Raw genomic sequence first — 12,239 nt, forward strand, 5'->3', positions numbered from 1 at the left:
TCAGTTCTTCATTTGTTGGGTCACTGAGCATAAAGTTATATAATTCAGCCTTGCCCTTCTAGTCTCCCATGGTAGGCAACACCTCTTTAGTGCTCTGTGGTGGTTCCTGCCCTGGCAAAGCCACTTCCCATATGCCAGACTAGTCTGACTTTTTACAGTAGTTCAGGGAATTTGGCAAGTATGAAAGAAGGCGTGGGAGAAGTGGTTAGGAATTCATGAGGTAACTAGGAAGTCCTTCTTATTTTGACTTACGCTAGGATCCTAGTCATAACTCTGAAATGTCAGACAGTGTCCCTACACATTGTCCTGGCAACTTTCACAATTCTTGCCAAATGCCATTGTGGATTTTTTCAATTATGTGAAGGGTAGTCTGTGCCCAGTCTTCTCCTAACCATTGCTGGCCTGCTCTTATTATTTTGCATTTAACACACAGAGATTGATTTCTTGCCTAAAATTAGTTGAATTCTATTTGGATCAGTTCAGCAGAATTAAAAAGTATAATTAGCCTGAGAATTCACTCCACTCCTCAACCTAACGGCCACTTAAATATGTCCCGCAATGCTTGTGCACTTTCTGTAGAGCTTATAGAGCTGAGCTCTAGGCTGAAGCAGTTGATTGCATGCAGGAAAGCAGCCATGAATTGCTATGAGTTCCTCGTTGACGATCCTGCATATGTGTGTGTTATCATCTACAATTGTCCTCATAAAATTAAAAAAAGCACGCGTTTATTATTGTGGGGCTCCAATTAAGAGACAGCTGGTGCTCTTATTACGCTTGTATTAAACTGAAACTTGTAATTTAGATGCCCAGATGCACATTTTTAAATCAAAGTATAAAATCGCATTCGCTTTGTCCGTTTTCCGTTCAGAAGTATCTGGCATCTTACCTCAGGGCTCCTCCTACCCTGTAAAACTCCCTTGAAGTAGGGGAAGCATTTCCTCTGATTAACATTTTTCCTCTCTCAAGTTTTTAGAGGGAAATAGAAGATCTGGGCTTTTACTGAAGGGAGAAGATCCAGGAAGGCACAGGTGAGTGTGCAACCCTTCGCGAGTTGATTTCGATCGAGGTCATGTTGGAATTCTCTACTTCCCCTCACCTGTCTAGGAAGTTTCTAGAAACCTAGAACTTAGCGCTACACAACGCACTGTGTTGCCTTTCTCCTTGGCACTTCCTTTCGCCGCCAAAGCTCTAGAAACTTTGGAGCGGCCCGACTCTCGCCACCAGGGTAAATACAGCACGCTTCCCTCCGGCTTTGCTTTTGTGCATCCCAAGCAGTGTGCTTTGCAGTGGGTCCCCCCCACCTCACCCCCACCCCCACCCCCCGGCACAGGTCCCAATGACACGACAAAAGGCACCGTGGGGGAGGCGGGCTGGGGCAGGCTGGGGTCCAGAAGGGGAGAGGCGCCACACCCTCTCCGGAGGAAAGCCCGTGCCGGCCCGCTGGGGGGTGCGGGGTGGGGGGGAGCCGGGCGCGAATGGCCGAGTCACACAAAGACTCGAGTTCACGACGCAAGTGCGTCCTCCAGGAAGAGGGTGCCCCCAGTCGGTGCGCGGTCGGGAGCGCGAAAGTGCGCCCCTCCAGGAAGAAGGTGCCCCCGCTCCGAGCGCCACTTTTTTATTTTTATTTTTTGGCGCTCTCGGCGAGCGAGCCGCGAGGAGGCGGAAGACAGTCCCGGGCCGGCGCGGGAATCGGGGCCAGCAAGCTCCTGAGTTGCTGCGCGTGTCGCCCTGCCGGCGAGCCGCTGCGGCGGTCGCTCCCTCGTCCAGGTGAGGTGGGAGGGTGGCGGTGGCGGGCGGCCGAGGCCAAGGCGACAGGGCGACCGGCTGGCTGAGTGGCACTACCTGGCCGGGCGGGGCGGGGCCGGCCCGTGGAGGGCGGCTGAGGACGGCGCTCGCTCGCTCGCTCACTTGCTCGCTCTGCCGGCGGCGCGCCACTCGGCTGCCTCCACACGGAGTTGGGCGCCAGTGGCCTTTTTGGCGCCTAAAGAAGAAATTCGCCGCCCGTCGGGAGCAGCGGCTGAGTTTTCTCCGCGAGGCTCCGGCGTGGCTGGCACGGAGGAAGCCCCGAGTCCCGGGTCACCCCGGTAGGGTGGACTTTTTTGGCGGCGGGGGGGGGGGGGGGGGGGAGGTGGGATGCACGGTGAAGGGGTACGGTGTCGGGGCACGGGGGTGGGGGAGAAGCCAGGACACGTCTTTGCCTGAGGGTCTGCCTGGGGGTGCAGGGTGAGGGGTGAGAGGGGGCCGGTTGCCAGGGCAAACGCGAACCTCGGCGGGAGCCCCCCCCTCTGTGGCCCGGGAGAGAGGGAGGGAGCCTTGCTCGGCGCGCCCGCCGCCCGCAGGGGAACTGAGCGCTCTGAGGTGTGCCGGGCGCGGACGGAACCAAGCGGAGAAGGTGGGGGGGGGGGGGGGAAGGCCGGGCTCCGGGGCCCCTCCTCCAGCCAGCGGGCCAACGACGGGGGCGGGGGTGGGGGGACTAGCCTCGTCTCCCTGCCGGAGGCCAAAGCGTGGGGGGACGGGGGCGGGGACGGAGGGGGGTATGGCACCTGGGGGGGTTGTGGTCGGGCTCCTCGGAGTCCCCAGTGCCTGTTGCTGGACTTGACATTGGACACCCCGCTGCCACCGCCGGACTCGGAGGCCCGTGGCACGTCCCGGCCCGAAGTTCTGGAGGTGGGGCGGGCTTTAATTTGCTTATATCTAATGATTTCAGGAACCTCGCTTTAAAATGGCGGCATTCACTAGACACCCCTGCTAAAGGCTCTCCCGGCCCCGGGGCCACCTCACGCAGGGCTGCTTCTTTTTTTCTTGCTTCTCCTGCTAACAGATGGCATGTGCCGCTGTTTGCTGCCTGTGCCCCTACCGCTGCCACTGAGAGCAGCCCCTTAGCCTCTGGGTTTGTGCTAGCGGCAGAAGGTAAGACTGGACAGGACTTTGGGTTCGCGACACTGGCTGCCTGGCTAAGACGCCGGGGAAATGCGCTGCTTTTTAAACTTTTTCCACTCCCGCGAAATGCCAAGTAGAAGGGAAATTAACACTGCAACTTGTTGCGTTTTTTTTTTTTTTAAAGTTTTGCTTTTCCTCTTTTCCTTCTCTTTCCTCTCTTCTCCCTTCTGCTCTTTCTTTTTTAAAGGAACTGCTTGCATGGCATGTCTTTGGCAAAGGCTTTCGATAACAACTAACTTTCTCATTTCCGTGGGATGCTGAGTAGGACCGCAGCAGAAGCGCGTCTCTGGGTCAATACTTTTGGGCAGCTTGCTTTTCTTACCTGGGGCCAAAGGACATGAGGGTAGTACGTTGTAGGGGAGCAGTATAAAGGGTAGCTGTAGTTTTTAGCACTCAGTCTGCTGCTATAATAAGAAGATAAATTGAAGCAAGGGGACTTTTGAACTTTAATAGGCTGTTAGTTGTGCTGTTTTCTAATGGTTATGGTCCACCTACTTTGTGTTTTTCAGAACACTGTTTATTGATAAGGATACACACATGTAAACGTGAAGAATTTTTGTTCTAACGTGTTTTTAGCGAGTTCTCTTCTTAGATATTCTTAATTACTCCTTATAAACTGGCCTCTGATCCCACAGCCTTTCCATATGAGTATGTAACGTTCATGAGAAAGCATCAATTAAAATAAAACAGCTGCAAGATTTCATTTTGAAATGGTTGGTGATTTATCACAGTGCTGGCGTCTTGCTTTCATTAGTGACTCCCTGGGTGATGACTGCTAGGGCGGGAGGCAAGCAGACTGGTGAGATACCTGAACGAAGGACTGGACACCAACACTTGCCAGGGTTCAGCCACATAGTCCCTCCTTCCCATGAAAGGCGTGTTGAGCAATGAGCTTGCCTTTTTTACTGATCACAGTCACATTTTCTCTCTTGCCTATGCAAATTTAGTCTTTCATAAGCATTAAACACTAAATCAATTTAAGCTTTCTATTTTCTAATGCTTTGGGGGAAATACTTTTCATATCTACATAACATCTCTAGCCATAGCCTAAATAGACTTTTGTCTATAATTCATCTGATAAGTATTCTACTCCCCTGTGTTTTTTACTTCTCCTACGCTGTAGAAACTGGGAAGGAAGGAAAGTATTGCTTTGCACCTAATAAAGCCTGGTGCAGTTTTTCTGTCCAGGTGCTGCAGTCAGTCTACCTAGAAACAAAGACGCAAGCTGCTTACAATGCAATTTACTGTATAATAATTCCACACTGCTTACAGGTTCTTGTTCAGAGAGCCATGGGAAGCAATTGCTTCACAGTTGAAAAAGGAAGTGCTACAGGTAGAGCAATAGATACTTGCAGTTTGTGTAAGGGTCACCTCTGTGGGTGCTGCTGTAGGAAGGAGTTACTGTGACCCAAAGACATCATTTGAAAAAGTGAAAACATTAAACCTTTGGGCCAGAGCAGTAGAGGTGTGAGAGTGTTTTCCAGTTCCTGTTCTGCTGCCATGTATAGGGATGAACCTGGAGACTCTATAAAAATTGTCAGTGAAGGGCTGCTGGGAAAATGGTGGTGAGAGAATGGGTCTAGGGCTGGGGTAGAGGTGGCAACTGCATGCTCACTCTGTTTGGAAGAGGCACTTCATTTCTCTGATTTCCCTTGCTGCCAAAGAATGCCTAATGAGTCCCAAGACTGTTATAAAATAGCTTTTCCTCAACTGTTTTCTTCAGGCATTTCGTAACAGCTGCTTTTTAAGGAGGATAAAACCTATGACTATGAGCTGGTAGCCAAAGCAGCCTTGTGATTTATTTGTACCCATCTTATAGCTAAATGATGCTTTGCACACATAGCCGTTTAATAAACGTTGAACTATATAGAAAACGGCAGGCTATAAATTCACAAAAGAACAGATTTTGTACACCGCTTTTAATTTAAACAGAAAGCCTTTTTGTACATTTGCAAGAACCTAAAATGTAAAGTGGATTACAATGTACATTCTCCTAATTGCATTCTTCTCGCCTCAAATGGGTTCTTTTGCCTCTCATTGTGCTTCCAGGAACTTGTGAAAGTTATCCTTTTAGCCAGGAGGTGTATTATTATCTTTCCAACTCCACACAATGAAGAAGTAAAAAGCAGCTTGGAAATAAAAAAGGTTTTGTCTTTTGAGTGGCTGCACAGTACTACACATTGCTGGAACGGTGACAAGCCCTTGGCTGTTGTGCAGATGTTGACAATATAGCTTGAAGTACAATTCTGTTCTTCATTCAGCTGTCTTTGCATCTAGGAAAGAGGGGAGGGAAGAAAGGAAGTGAAAAGCCTTAAAGTGATGAAGATATTCATTCATAAAATTTCACACGCACCCTGCTTCTAGTGAAATAAAGTCAAGAACGTGGTAGAATTCTTTTGAAATAAAAAGATTCTGCCTGCTAGGATTACAAACAGGGATTCAGGAAATGCAGAGAATAACATACAGTGCATGTTAGACAAGTAACTTGATCCCGTCCTGTTATGAAAATAAAATAATGGCCACTGCCATGTTAAAATGCTCAAGAGTCTGAAAGAGATACAGGTTGCAGTCACCTTTACTTCATAAAGATGCTTCCATATTGTTGATTTTTATTGTTTTGTCATTTTGAGACAGGGTCTCACAATGTAGCCCAGGCTTGCCTTGAGCTCCTACTCTTTATGCTCAGCTTTCTGAGGCTGGGGTTGCAGGCATGTGCCAGACTCTTGGGTTATGACAGTGATTAAACAGATGGGTTTATACCGTTATAAATGTATGTGATATTAAGAAAATAGAAATCAGAAATTATATTTTTCTGTAGATTTTTCTGCTTCTTTCTAAGTATAATATGATAATCATTTCAAAAATTGAAAGCTGAGTTTCACATAAGATGAGGTGAATATTTTCGTTCTAAAATAACGAACTATGTCTAGGTGCAAGTAGTTCCACTGTCAAATGACCAACAAACAAAGAAACAAAAATTAAGAGCAAATAGAAGCAATTGGATCTGTATTAATGTATACTTTCAGATCTATAGGGAACTTGATGGTTGTACAGATATATGGATACTTATATCTGGCCTCATGACAATCAGGGGACCATGCTGGAAATACAGCATTGAGAATTAGGGCAAATTACGATATCAGATGTTAATGATAAAAAGGAGAGTAGAAAAAATTTTTATAGTCCCTTTTTAAAAAGTACAGTGTAAACCCATTATTATTTTCTGCTTGCTATTAAATTGAATGATGTTACCTTTAAAAGACTGATGGGGAAAATAATATAGTTCAGGATGAGATCTTATTTTTGTTTCAGAAATAAAAGTATTCCACAAGTGTCTGGGACTATAGATACAAACATAAATTTGAACACAAATGTACAAATTTTGGTCAATTAAGAACAGTATTTGAAACCACACATTGATTTCTCCCTGAAATTTAGAAAAATACCCATTTATGGTATTTTTCCAAGGGGAAATAAAAGAAAAACAAGTTGACAATAAACTATAACCAATATTTAATATAAACAATGTTTCTCTGTTGCTTAGAAATGTTTAATGCTAGGCAGTGCACTTTCAGAAAAAGGGTGAATTTCTTAGAATTAAAGAGGAAGCAGCAATGAAAAGAGACTTGATTTGAGTGTGTGTATAATTTTTTTATCTTATGTAAATAGTGTTAGAATCATTGTGACCCCAGAGCTTATTTTATGAAATGTAGTTGACACAGGGCCTCACAGTTTTCCCAAAACTAATTTCAAACTCCTGGGTTTAAATGGTCTGACTCCTTCAACCTCCTAAGTAGCTTGTACTACAGTCATGCATCACCATGCCAGCTTCTTAGAACTCTTTATAACAACCATGAAAAAAAAAAGTTAAGGGGAAGAGGAGCCAGATTAGAAATTTAAGACTCAATTAGTCATGCTTGTTAAAATATTATGTTCCACTCCCAAGTCCTTGCATCAGCATTAAGTTGGCTCACAAGTAAAAGTGATTTGTTTATGATTTTGCGTGGGAGTTTGTTTTATACCTTTACAGTGAGTGCATTTGTGTGGCCGGAAGGAGAATGCCTACAACTGAGAAAGGGCAGTCTAGATAGAAATGCAGGGATTTGACACTGGAGAATTCTGCTGGCCTATTTAATCTCCTCAAGCCCTGTGAGCATCCTAGAGACTGATGGTTGGCTGGATTGGGTTTTCCATTGTGGTTTTAAATTTTCAAATTGGTTTTAATGTGTCCTGTCTGATTCTGAGAATTCTGAGCTTTTTGGCTGCCTACATTTGTGTGGAAATTTGGTAAAGATTTCCTTCAGCTCATTCAGGTATCCTTGAATGTAGCAGCATCTTATTGGTAGGTTGACTAATGAATCTCTTTACCTTATATCCTCAATGCTTTCTCTTCTAGGGAAAATCGTTAGTAAATTAAAGAACAGATTGATATTTCTGATCTTCTCTTGCCTTTTATACATATTTTCCCTGTGATTTTAAGTAATGTTTCTGTTTTTAATGAGAAAATGAGCAACAATTTATATTTGGCTGAATGTCTTGCTGAGGGCCATACTGGCGACTCAGAATGAGCCCAGGGGTAAGCATTCAAAGGCAGTTTTAAAATAAGACCTAAAGAGTGACCTGAAAGCTAACTGCCACCTTTCTGTCATCTGGAATTACATTTAATTTACATCCTCTGCATCCCAGGCAAACCATCTTCAGCATGAAGCTATGTAAATGCAGTTCTTCTTAACTGCCTCCACAGATTAGAAAGAGAGCTAGAAGAAATACTGTTACTCGGATGCCTCTTGTCGTGTGTAGTTTAGAAAGTGATAAAGACACAGGGAAAATAGGAAAAGGATACTGGCCATTGTTTCTTTTTCAGATACTGTCCACTTACAGGTTGGATTTGCAGTTTCTATTTATCAAGATATAGGTGTGAATGGTGTCTGCTTTTGCTGTATCCAGAAAGCAAAGCCCTCACAGAAGGGACAGGAGCTGCCATTTCTTATCCTTTACAAATATCTTTTGTGCCAGGGGACTATCTTTTTTAGGTAGATCTCTTACAGTTTCTCCTCATGTGACAATATGGAAAAAATACATAACAATATATTAGAGAACATAGTAGGAGGGATATCTTGTTGGGGAATAGCGAAAAGCTTGAATTTCATTCACATTTTGGGTTTTTTCTTTTTCTTTTTAGTCTTTTACTTTCATGGAAAAAAAACAAAAAGCAGAACGAAAGTGTCACATGTGGTGCTAATGTGTGTGTGTGTGTGTGTGTGTGAAGTAGTAGTCTTTTTAAAAGATTAGGTTTGTAATCGAAAACAAAGTATAAAATTACTTGGGATACTAATTGAGAAAGAGGAGAGGAATTGGAGAAAGGGAGTATGAATAAGAGGTTAATGGGGTGAATATACAGCAAGTACATTTTATACATGGACAAAAGTATAAAAATGAAATCTATCATATTGTATAATTAGTATGCTCTAGTGAAATATTTTTTAAAGAAAGCCAAAAGTATTATTTTTTGTACTACAGGGTAGTTCTTCTGAGTTCTGTTTAAATTATATAGAGATATATTCAGCAAGACCCAAGGCATGAAGGTAGGGCTCGGTACTCGAGTCACGACTTTGCCTTTGTATGCGCTTGCTCAGTCAATTGTATGCGATTGTAGATACTGTTGTTAAAGGTCACATTGATGTTTCTGAAAATTTTTGCTTCTATAATTGATGAGAATTCCAAAGAAGTTGGGGGAACTATTTCTTCTCAGCAGCGATTTTGAAAACTTAAACTCTCAGCTCATTTATGTGAGTATCCCGACAGCTTCCCAGCCAAGTACTTGGACAGCATAAAATAAACCTTATTAACATAGTGCACCTTATATAGCTGTGGTTTATGTCTACAAGCTTCAAATACATAAAAAATTGGGGAGGGATAGTGGGGTGCTGAACCGGTGTAATTTGTTTTGTTCTATGAATGTCTAGGGCAGTGGCCTCGGCTACAGACAGACCCTATGCCAGTATAGTTTTAAGGTAAGCTTGACGCTGGGTTCAGATTGACATGGCTTTCAAGGGAAGGCATTTTTGCAGAAAACCATAGGTTTTAGAAGGACTTTTTTCTTTCGTTTTTTGAAACAGGGTTTTACCGTGTATCCCTGACTGTCCTGGAACTCTGTAGACCAGGATGACCTCAAACTCACAGAGATCGGCCTGCCTCTACCTCACAAGGGCTGGAATTAAAGGTGTGTACCACCACTGCCCTGCTTAGCAGGACTTTAGGTTAACTGGCTGCCTCTTTATTGTATATAAATCCCCCTTTTCAGAGAGATAAGCTTTGTTCTGTGGAGAAACTTATTTGGATCTACTGAAAAATTCTATGTAGTAAGCAAGGCAAAATGATTTTTCATTTATTACTTAAACTTGCCTGTTCCACCAATTCTTGTGACTGAGGACTTGACTGATTGGGAGAATGTACCATAGTGCATTGCATTTCACCATACTGGAAAAAAATAAGAATACCTCTGTATTTTGTGAACAATATGGTTTTCCTAATCTTATTAATAAGGAGCTACAACACGTTAGGTAACTCATATATGAACATAACACTGACTGTGAACAAGTCCTTTTGTAGACTGATGGTGATGATTCATAAGAGAGTAAGAGAAACAGTAAGAAGTTACTTCCTGTGATGCTACCGTCTGCAACTTCTAATACCTCCTAATCAGGTGTGTGCAAACCACGCTGCATAATGTTGATCCTCATTTAACAGGAAACAGCCAAGCAATATCAGTAATTCTAGTGTTTGACTTTCAATACGTTTACTAATTTTTTCTACTAGTCTAGCATTCATTAAAATGCAGCAAAATGTCCAAAGGATAGACTGTGTGATCTCTGCTACATAGAGGATACTTTGTAAGGTTCACTTTTTCATTTTAGTCATGGTTCATACATTAGCCCATCTTATTGTCTGTCTGTGTCTCCAAAGACATCTCAGAAATATTTTTAGCTATCTAAGAAAACAATTCAAATAACAGTGCTTAAAATGGTGACAAGCAATGACAGGAAATGCTGGTTGCCCTGGTCTCCTTCATAACTAAGTGAGGCCCCAGCTGGCTGATTGGCTTTAAACTTCCTGTTTGAGGGCTGCTTGGGTCAAAAGTAGCTGTGTTTTCCATATAGAGATTTTTTTTCTTTATTCTGTAAGGCCACAATAAATCTGTCACTGGACTGCATATTTTGTATATTTTATGAACTGAATCATGTGGTTTGAGTTTAAATTGGAAGGCAGTGCTTTTACAATCAAGATTTTTTTTTTTACCCTGACATGTGCAGCTTTGGGGTCTGGGATTGCACTGGCCTCCAAAAGTTTATGACTTTATTTACACAATAGTGATTGCTGAGGAGGGCATTTCCTGCTAGTTAATGACTGGCTGGAAGGACCAACAGTCCAAATCCAGGGGGAGAAGACCATTCATTAAATGCCAGGAAGAGGCCAGTCCTCCTTTCTCATGAAGTGGTAGGGAGAAAGTGAAACTGAATTCTACCTTTTGAATTGCTCAGAGCAGGGAGGGCAGAGCTTCTTGCTACAGAGGTGGAGCCTCATGACATAGGGAATGGGCCCTCTTTTCTTAACGGGACCATACTAAGTCTTTCCCTTAGGTTGTCAAAGGTCTTGGAGCAGGAGGGTATTTCCTGTATGTTGCCAGTGCATAGAGGTCCAGTAAAATTGCGGGCACCTAACTTCCCATTAAGTGCCTGAAAATGCTCAGCTAGAGGTGGTACAGCTACTTTAAAAACCTGCAATATCGCATGATTGAGTTTCCTAATTGGCGGACTGATTATTACTAAAGTAGACAAGAACTTAGAAAGGAATGGAAAGGATGGGTCACCCTTGAAAAGTACCAGCAGGTATACACATTGTATGTTACTTCCTAATATAATGAAATAAATAATGTTCATAAAGCCTGCTTTAGCTTTCGTGGAAGTACCTTGGGGGACTGTAATAGTAACCATTTAACCCATAACATCTCCAGGAAACAGTTTTGTTCTTCTGTAATTCTTGCCTGCTGTAAACCAGCTGAAGTGTGAAGAACTTGGCATTGATTTAGAGCAAAAACAGAATAAGACCAAGGCTGAGTTCACGTCTAGGAATCCCTGACTTCCTGGCCTGACCTTCACTCCCCTGAGCTTGTTAAGCCTCCAATTTGCCAACTAGTTGAAAGTTTATAGAAGATAAACATCTGTTATGAGTTCTTTCGGTAGGTACATCCACATGAAAACAGTTGTGTGACATTCCCCACCCCAGAGCTTGGCTTGTTCTTTCACTTGAAATTCAAGTTCTTTTATGTCTTGAAAACTCGGTAGGGGGTAGGAGTGAGCTGGAGCTCTCACATACAGGCGATCACTGAAGGCCTGACACCTGGATTTCTTCACGGGATCGGGTAATCTGTCACATGCAGAACAAACTGAATATTAAGTTTCGGTTTTGAGTCTGGCAAATGTCATCATATACTTTTAAAATATTCAGTAATCCGGGGATTTCTGGTCATTACAGTTCACAAAGTGAAAAGATGAAGTTTTGAATGCTCTAAAAATAAACTATTATAGTTGTTATTAGTAGGTGATTCCTTCAGCAGCTTTTTAAGCAGAAAGGTGAATGATGAAATAAAAAGTTATGTGTCGAAACATACGTTTATTGTTTGAAAATTTAAATTTAAATGTTATGAGTCACTAAAGTTTTGCTAGCTTGGATTAATGACAATATTCTTATAAACTGTTTTGGGCTAAGAGCCAACCAAATTTTCCTAAGCAGATATCCCATTGGCTATTTCAGTCATGAATAATTAACAACACAGCTGAATTTAAACAATGATTCTAAAACCTTAAATAGTTTGCTCCACAAATTTAAATATGTCTTTCATTTTCTTGACATTATTATTTTTCTTAGCAAACTCTTGTTGTACATGTAATCTGAAAACATAATATTTTAAGATTCAAGTTATTTCACTCTGAATTACTGATGACAAAAGGTGAAGACTTACCCTGCTATGTTTAGGTATAATAATATTTCCTTATTCTGTTTGCCTGTTTGTTCTATCCTTGAAGTTTTCAAGTGTCAAGAAATGACTGATCAGCATACAATGAAATGCATGTAGTCAGTTGCAGTTAACATCTCTTCTGAACAAAACTGCATAGAATGTAAGAAAATATCAGAACATATTATCTAATGACATTTTGCATTTTGAGTGAGACTTACTTCAAATTCATGCATATGTGTATTCAGTTAGAACATAAAGTGCGTTTATTACTATCTATTAC

General features: G+C 42.6%; 1 protein-coding gene across 11 annotated transcripts in view; it reads left to right on the forward strand.

The window, feature by feature from the left end:
• Nucleotides 1–903: 903 nt before the first annotated feature.
• Nucleotides 904–12,239, forward strand: part of Mbnl3 (muscleblind like splicing regulator 3) — a 107,373-nt gene continuing 96,037 nt past the window's right edge. For 3 of the 11 annotated variants that reach the window (XM_048450345.3, XM_048450344.3, XM_048450347.3), the window contains exon 1: nt 2,707–2,910. The gene's annotated coding sequence lies outside the window, so the exon portion shown is untranslated. Of the gene's footprint in view, nt 1,029–1,483; nt 1,768–1,909; nt 2,085–2,552; nt 2,668–2,705; nt 2,911–9,624; nt 9,647–12,239 lie in introns of those variants that run through there. The other 8 variants (XM_048450349.3, XM_048450348.3, XM_085684423.2 and 5 more) reach the window with 8 other exon arrangements.

Source organism: Myodes glareolus, chromosome X, assembly GCF_982192425.1.
Source record: "Myodes glareolus chromosome X, mMyoGla1.1, whole genome shotgun sequence".
NCBI classification, from domain to species: Eukaryota; Metazoa; Chordata; class Mammalia; order Rodentia; family Cricetidae; genus Myodes; species Myodes glareolus.